This window comes from Pinus tabuliformis, chromosome J (genome assembly GCF_031772625.1).
Source record: "Pinus tabuliformis cultivar Carrire ecotype Pingquan chromosome J, CPIR1, whole genome shotgun sequence".
NCBI classification, from domain to species: domain Eukaryota; kingdom Viridiplantae; phylum Streptophyta; class Pinopsida; order Pinales; family Pinaceae; genus Pinus; species Pinus tabuliformis.
Genome location: NC_142295.1, coordinates 602,070,595 through 602,079,406, shown reverse-complemented (window position 1 = coordinate 602,079,406; position 8,812 = coordinate 602,070,595).

Sequence of the window (8,812 nt, the reverse complement as noted above, 5' to 3'; positions counted from 1 at the left end):
GAGTACCTGTACGATCACAGTAGCATAACACTATACAAAGACATGGATCTATAATCATAAACAATCTAGGATCAGATGTAAATTGACCATACAAATGCAGCAAACATGAATGACACAAAAGTATGGAGGAAAACTTGAATAGATTTTATTGATAAATAAGAAAAAACCAAGAGGAGTTACAACCAGTTGTTCTGACCCAGCATCAACCTCTCAGCAAGGAAGCCCCTCTTCACCTCATACAAAGCTTAGATCACCCAGCAATCTGATGTTTGTCTCAAGAAACCAACAGCAATTCCTTACAATATGCAAAATTACAGCCTCTGGATCTCTGGGATGAGGGATCCATATATAGATATCTGTAATGGAGATGAGTCAGCTTATGATTTGATTAGTGTCTTCCCTCTGATAGTTCTTGCTTCCACTTGGAGATTGATGATCTCTTACTCATCCTTGGTCAAATTCAGAGAGGCAAGTGTCACAGGAGAAGTTTCTGGAAGCTTCCATTGCCTCTCCACCTTGCGGAATGACACTGCCATTTGTCATTTCTCGCCCATCGCACCCCACAGAAGGGTTTTTTGAAATGTAACACACCCATACAGTGTATTTAGGTGAGATGCAACGCACCTGGGCTGTGGAGCAACTGAAATGATCCTGTTTTGACCAATTCTGAGTAGTTTTTCATGGAGAACTTCTGGGAGAAGTTGTAATCTATTGACCTTGTTCCTTTAGGGATTAGAACAACACTTTTAGGGACTTAGGAGCCCTTGGTTTATGGACATTTCAAGCTTGGGGTTTTAGGGCCCAAAAATGTCTATAACAGTTGCCCCCTAAAGCATGAGGTCGTTAATCTTTTGATGTCGGGTGAAATGCTTTATTATGAGGATCCGAAGTTCTTTCAAGCTGGGAGGAGATCTGTAATAAGATACAATACAATACATTATCTTCATAATATTTTCATGATCTAGCTGAGGCAGGCATTCCCATGCTCAGCTTTATAAATTCATTTTCATGTACATAAGACAGACAATCGTCTGAGTGTAGACTGATGATTCTGATAGAGCCATCATCCCTTTGATTGGATGATTATCTGTGCAGCAACGATGTACATTTGATGTCTTTATTTTCCTGAATATATATCGCAGCCCGGATGGATGAAACTAGATCCGGGGTCTTCAATCTCGTTCGATCTTCACTCGAAGTACAAGTCTATCGATGTGAGAGATGTTCTGAAGTCGAACATGGAAAGACATTGCTTGATTACCAGCCAATAATATAAGTTGTTAACAAGCGCGAGAGGAATCACCGATAATGATAATGACCCTCAAGGTACTGTAGTACAATTCGCATGGTGTGAATAAAGGACTTGGCGTCGAACACCACGCAAAATCTTTCGGTCAAAGGTAATTGATGTAAACCTGTCACCGGAAGTGAGAAACTTGCCATTGAGGCATGCAAGCTTCAAAGTACTGAATGGGGTGTTCCTAGATCAGCTTCTTGGATAATGAGCTGATGTCGACAAGAAGTGATCCGTCACAGGAGGGCCTTAATGAATCCCACATCAATGACATGGAATGGAGCAAATGATTTTAATGGAGGTGGAAACGATCTGGTGATATAAGGTTCAGGGTGGCGGTCATGAAAGAATGGAGTATAAATGTATTATAGTGGGTGAGACACAGGTGAATTCTCTGAATGACTTCTCTTGAACATATCGGCGACACTGACATGATGGATTGGTAGCATTAACCCCAAATGTGGATGGTATGATGGGACCATGGTGATGTGACCGGTGAATGAAACAACCCAACCCGACTTGGATGCGGACTGAAAGTGTCATGTTCAAGAGCGACTTGCTACCAACAAAGTTTCTTCAAGTTTTCTTCCCAATTTTTCCCCAGTCATTGCTAACCAGTACCTCTTTATTTTTATCAAGCTTGAGGAGGATAACATATGCTTGTTCTATAATTTGCCCTTCGGGCAAACCCATCGCTTTGTTTTAATGAGCCTAGCAATAGTGAAACTCGTTCTCGTCTACAGACAAGTTTGTCGCTATTAAAATTTTAACGAGTTTAACGACAAAGATAACTCGGTCCTTTTCAATTTTAGAGAGTCTAAAAAGGAACGTAAAGGTAACTCCAAAATTCCTTTTTCGTCATCTAATCCCTTAAGTCCAAAAAAGTATAAAACAATACAGAAGGGATGAATTTTTGATACTTTTAACGAGCCGAACAAAACAAGCACTCAATCTTTTTGTGTAATAATCCCTCAGGTCCAAAAAGATTAAAATTTAGAGGAGGGATAGCACTTTCGGTCCCTTTAACGAGCTGGAGAGGCCAATGGCTCGGCAATCTTTTCATATTTTACGAGTCAGTTGAAAAGAGCTTAAAGGAGACTCGTCTTTTCAGGAACGAGTGATAAAATGGGTAGCAACTGATTCCAGGTAAGGTTTGGAATTTTCCAATCACGACAGTGTTACAAGGATGGCTAGTGAGATCACTCTTCGCAGCTGTTCCTCAAAATGGGTAAACAATCAAATGGAGGTGAATGATCAGCCAATGTAAAATTGGAGGTGACGGTGCAAACATGACCAAGGCTTTAAAGGTTGAAGTATTACATTCACGATGGTTATTTACCTGAAATTGGTTCATTTTTTGATGAGCTTAAACTCTGGGGGGAACATGTGCTCACTGCTTATGTTTATTTTTTAACGAGCATGAAGTCCGCGCTAAAACTACTCGATTAATCCAGTCGTGTGATAAGAATGTCTCGTATATAAAAACGGCAACTTTTAGAGTTTTGCCCCACATCCTTTCTTTATGCAAGTTAGGAAACGACCAATCCTATGAGTTTAAAGGGTTAGAGGACCTACAAATTTAAAAAAATAAATAGTCGCTCTTCGCTTGCATGCCAAAAGGTTTGCATGCCCCCAGGTATAAAACAGAGTTTCAAGGTTACCTCTTCTTCTTTCCGTTAAAACATTTGTTTTACCGGGAGAGGTCTACCTCTTACAGGTTACCCAAGATTGTTCTATTCACGGCGTAAACAAAACACTTCTTTGGCGATGTCTACCGAAATAGACAAAGGTGAGTGGAGGAGGCTACTTCACTCACGTAACTTTGACAAGAGAATCTTGTTCCAGAATAACTCCCTCTTCCAATCACGGACGGGAGTACAGACCAGTCATATATCTCTCGCGGAAACCTACCCTATACCCGAAGTTTTCTTGCCGAAGCAGACCAGGGGGCATGCCCCCTGGGTTTCAGTCATGTCCCCCGAATCACTCGCACTCATCGGGTGGGCGGACTGGGGATTGAGACATTTCTTGCATGAAAATACCATTCAGGGATGGTATATGACTATTTGTTATGCGTGAACCGGGGAATGAAAGCTAGTCTACGAGCTTGACCACTCTTCCTTCGTGCGGAAAACACATTACTCTAAAGAGTGAGGAGACAATTGCTCCCATGCAATAAATATAGTCTCGTCCAAGGAGTAGATTATAATCTAGAGGTCCTTGAACTACCATTACGTTCATTTGAATAGTTTTTCCTCTCACTGTTATGGGCACATTGGGAAGGATCCCTAACGGTCGACTGGTTCCTTTATCAAAGCCTGTTAGATTTCTCATCTTAGGCAAAATTGATGGCGAACCAAGTGTTTTCCAAGCAGTCGAGGAAAGGATACTCACAGAAGCCCCTTCATCTATGATGGTACCAGCCATAACCATTCTATATATTTGGACAATAAGTCGGAATGGTACACTAGCTGGTAAACAAGGTCTGCCTAGTTGATTCCAATCAAAGGAGACAACTAGGTTTCTTGGAGGTGGGACCGAATAGATGGCCGGGTATGACTCTGACGAACTTCCTTCCTGCAGTAAAGGAACGGGTAAATTGCCCCCATGTTCATTGGAGTCTATGCTTACGAAAAGAATTTGGACGGTGTCATCCTTGTTCTCTCCGGTGACTGTATCATCTAAAGATGGAACCTCTGAAGGCAAGACTGGGTCAACTGCCGCCTCGACCTTTTGACTTTCGTCTGGCATGGGTTCAGATGGTTTGTCTTCAATGATAGATGCTTTAGCCGACCACCTGAGCGGGCTAGCCGGATTTTCAACTAGTGACGGACTCGGCAAGAGTTTTTTATATCCAGGAGGAAGTCGTAACGGTGAAACCGGACAATCGTCCAAAACTCTTTTAGCCTCGTCGAAGAAGGGACAATGGTGGACGGCATGATCGCCTTCACACAGTTTACAAGGAAATCTATATTTTCCTTTTTGTCCTGGGGCTTCACTTTCACTAGTCGACGGTGTGTTTTCAACATGATCATCAGAGGTTGATGACACCGGGTTGTGCAAACGAGGAGACCAGTCCCTTAAGATCCGAGGGATGCAAGGACAATCTCTATGATAGTGGTATCCTTTGGAAATGACACATGGCGATTTAGGCCTGGTCGGTACAGTGTGTGGATTTTCACTAGACGACGCTCGTTTGCCCCCATTCGCTTTTGGCTCCTTCTTCTTCTTCTCTTTCTTCTTCTTTTCCTTCTTCTTCTCAGGTACTTGACTTTTGGCTTTACCAGCCCCATCAAGCGAAGAGGAAGGAGGAGAGGAAGAATTGGAGGAAGTAGAAGGTTGGTGGGCGACTCTGGAATCGTCTAGTTGCTGACTCGATTGTTCAGGAATTGCGGTGTTCTGAACGACAGAGGTTGAGAAGAGCCATATAGGCAAGCCGATTGTCAGTCCTGGAAGCGACAATGTGGCCATATGGGGTGCACCAACATCTCCCCAAGAGGAGAAGGGACTAGGATTTCCTCCAAGGGGAATTCCTTGGTTGGTGGATTCCATTTTCTCAACCCAAGATCAACGTAGGAAAGGGTAATGAATATTCCGTTTAAAATAAATTTTAGACGCTTTGACACAACTTGTTTTTTCAATTTTTAAGAGTCGAGAAAAAACAAAAGATGACTCTAGTCTCCTTCGATTTTTAATGAGCCTGAAGTGACAAGTGCTCAGATGGACCTTTTCTGTTAAAGAGTCTAAAAAGGAATGAAAGGGACTACTCTGGAAATCTAGGTAGAGGGATTACCAAACCAATCGCAAAATTGCAGAATACTTTTTATGGTACGGCAGTCAATCTTCCCGAATGTTGTGTTCAGTGCATTGCGATCGATAGGGCGGCAGACACGGCTTCCTATGGATAAAGGATTAAGCCTATTGGGGTCTCCCAAAATATACTCAATGGTACGTGGGAGCACAAGTCCGTACTGGCACTTATCGTCTCAAAGTGGAGGAATCACCCAACCATCAGTGAGAACAACAGTTACCAGGCTTTACGATGCCGGAATACGTCTCTAGCCTAGACTTCTAAATGTTGTGCGTTAAGTTCCAAAGAGTTGTTAGATTCATTGAATTTATTTTATAGTTGATATTGTTTATGAAGTTTACCTTTCAGGTTCACCGCGAGATGTAGATGTAATTCCTAAAATGCAATCTAAGATGATAAACAATCTTTTTATCTTCTTTGTGCAATGAAAATCCTAGCTACTAAGGAAAGAAAGACAGAATCCTTTCACAAAGAGCAAAGAGCACACTCTAAATGCACTTTCCTAAATCAAACCAATCAGACTGTCTAAATGCAAATGCACATGCATGTATTTATTTTCGACTTTCTTAGTATATGAATGATAAAAAGAAAGTTGATGCACAAATCTGAATTTCTTTTCAAGCGACAAATATCAACAAGTTTCTTTTCGAAATAAAAAATGGAGACGATCACAACACCTTACGATTTTGAAATGAATACTTGTTTTGACACTAGAAAAATTACAAATTCAGACCAAAAACAATAGTAACAGGATAATCGATTATCAACAGCAATCAAACTCTTTCCTACGATTGAAATCGACACTTGCGACAGTTTCAAATCAAAGGACGACAGTACAATTATGCTACTTTTTCAAAGGAGAACTGAAAATGACTCAACAAACACACAAAAACACTTACAGTTCTTTTGTACAAAGGAGGCGAAATAACAGCAAGGAAAAGGGGTTTCAAACAGACATATACTAATCACTGGCAGCAAAATTTAGGAATAGAACTGGAAAGAATGAATCACAGAAACCAAAACTGCACAAAGCCTAGCCTGATCAGCGCACCTGCAACATAGGGAATTTGAAATGCAGCGCACCTTCTACACTCGGGAAGTGCGCTGAATTTCAGATTCCCAGAACAGTACCTGCACTGGGCCAGAAACGAGACTTTGCTTGGGTTCCGAGTCACAGTTTGCAGTTCAGTTCATGGGTTTTGGCCGAGCAAAAAGTAATCAGTAACTCAACAATCAGAGGTAGATCTAAGGAGGATCTAAGAGCTATCACAAGAGAAATTAGAGAGTTGGTGAATCAATTGTTTAAATCATAAACAGATCCCATAGATGGACTGAAGTGGCATTTATCTACTTTGCATTTGCTATGGCAAATGCAGTTCGAATGCTACTTGTAAGTTTATGAAATAGACAACAAGGAAGATAAACAAACAAACTAATTCTTCCCCAGCGGAGTCGCCATTTTGTTACAAGGAAAAGTGTCTACTCATAACTGCTTATCCCACTAAGGTGTGATAGCCGCCTTAGAAACAAACAAAGTAAAACTACTTTCGTTTTTCCTTTATGAAGTATAGATAGAGAGGAACAAAGAAGACCAACCTCTGTCTTGCACTAATCTCCTGGTTTGATTCCTCTCTTCTTTGATAGTCTTCCGCTACTTGTTCCCTTGCACGCCCAGCTTCACAGAGTACCTGTACGATCACAGTGGCATAACACTATACAAAGACATGGATCTATAATCATAAACAATCTAGGATCAGTTGTAAATTGACCATACAAATGCAGCAAACATGAATGACACAAAAGTTTGGAGGAAAACTTGAATAGCTTTTATTGATAAACAAGAAAAAACCAAGAGGAGTTACAACCAGTTGTTCTGACCCAGCATCAACCTCTCAATAAGGAAGCCCCTCTTCACCTCATACAAAGCTTAGATCACCCAGCAATCTGATGTTTGTCTCAAGAAACCAACAGCAATTCCTTACAATATGCAAAATTCCAGCCTCTGGATCTCTGGGATGAGGGATCCATATATAGATATCTGTAATGGAGATGAGTCAGCTTATGATTTGATTAGTGTCTTCCCTCTGATAGTTCTTGCTTCCACTTGGAGATTGATGACCTCTTACTCATCCTTGGTCGAATTCAGAGAGGCAAGTGTCACAGGAGAAGTTTCTGGAAGCTTCCATTGCCTCTCCACCTCGCGGAATGACACTGCCATTTGTCATTTCTTGCCCATCGCACCCCACAGAATGGTTTTTTGAAATGCAACGCACCCATACAGTGTATTTAGGTGAGATGCAATGCACCTGGCCTGTGGAGCAGCTGAAATGATCCTGTTTTGACCAATTCTGAGTAGTTTTTCATGGAGAACTTCTGGGAGAAGTTGTAATCTATTGACCTTGTTCCTTTAGGGGTTAGAACAACACTTTTAGGGACTTAGGAGCCCTTGGTTTATGGACATTTCAAGCTTGGGGTTGTAGGGCCCAAAAATGTCTATAACACTGCTAGCTTCGTGATCCACTCGTACAGTTCAGTAGGGAAAGATGGGAAGAAAATTTCATGGATTTCCGTGTACAAGTAGCAGTCTAACCACTCTTCCTTTGATAGTTGTGGATTCCTATTCTCCTGCACCGTGAACTCATGAATATTCCTGTCCAACCAATATTCAATTTCTTTCTTAGTTGGATTCCAATGATACAACATCAGACATCTCTATGCAGATTTCGGTCCCAACAACAGAACCATTTGTTGGCTTGTTGGGGCTTGACCCAGGTTCAGAGTTAATTAGCTAAAAAAATCCCTGTACTACTAGCTATTTCGGCAACAGTCCGCGGGGCGCGGACTGAGGTGTCACCCGAAGCAGTATGGGGGGATGTTGGAACTAGCTTTTTTCACCCTTGAGATGTCTGAGGGGTTGGGTTTGATTTAGTCCAACTGTGAATACCTTCACGTAGGTTACTTCACGCGCTTTCCTAGCCTGCAAAGCTTTTGCAGCCTTGTTATATTCGTCTTTGTGCAGCCCTAGCCAAGGGTTGTGGGGCTTTCACGCTGCTAGAGTAGCAATCTACGCTATTTCCCCAAGTCATGCCGTGGATCTTACTTATGTCTTTATAACAATTAGTTATCTTCGCGTAAATAGATACTTTATATTATATTCACTTATTCAACACATTCATATAAGTTCGCGCAACAAATAAATAGTAAACTTGCAATTTATACCCAATATACTTCAATGTGTAAAACAGGAAAAGATACATAGAAATATTGTAGAACTTCTCTTTATTAATGCTTCAATTGGTTACATACTCGAACTTCCATATGCACTCAGTTGCAGAGCCTTCTCCTACTCTACAACCCAAAGACACGACTCTACCCTTTGACTCAATGATTCATGGATTGATTTTCTCTCCTTCTTGTCCTTCCTTTACACTCAGAGCCTCGCTCTATTTATACTATCCCATGGTCCGTGGACCATGGGTATAACTCTCAAGCTGACACTACATTTACAAAAGTAAGGGTGGAAAACCCTATGACTCAATTATGAGTTCGTGCTCCATGCCCACAAATCGCGAAGTCTTTACATCAGACTTAGCCAAAAATTGGGCTTTAAGCCCCAAAACTTGCCTTGAGGGGATCCCACACCCAAAAATCATGTTGGAGGTAAATTGGATACCTTGGTCTATGACTAGCTCTCTTGGGTACCCAAA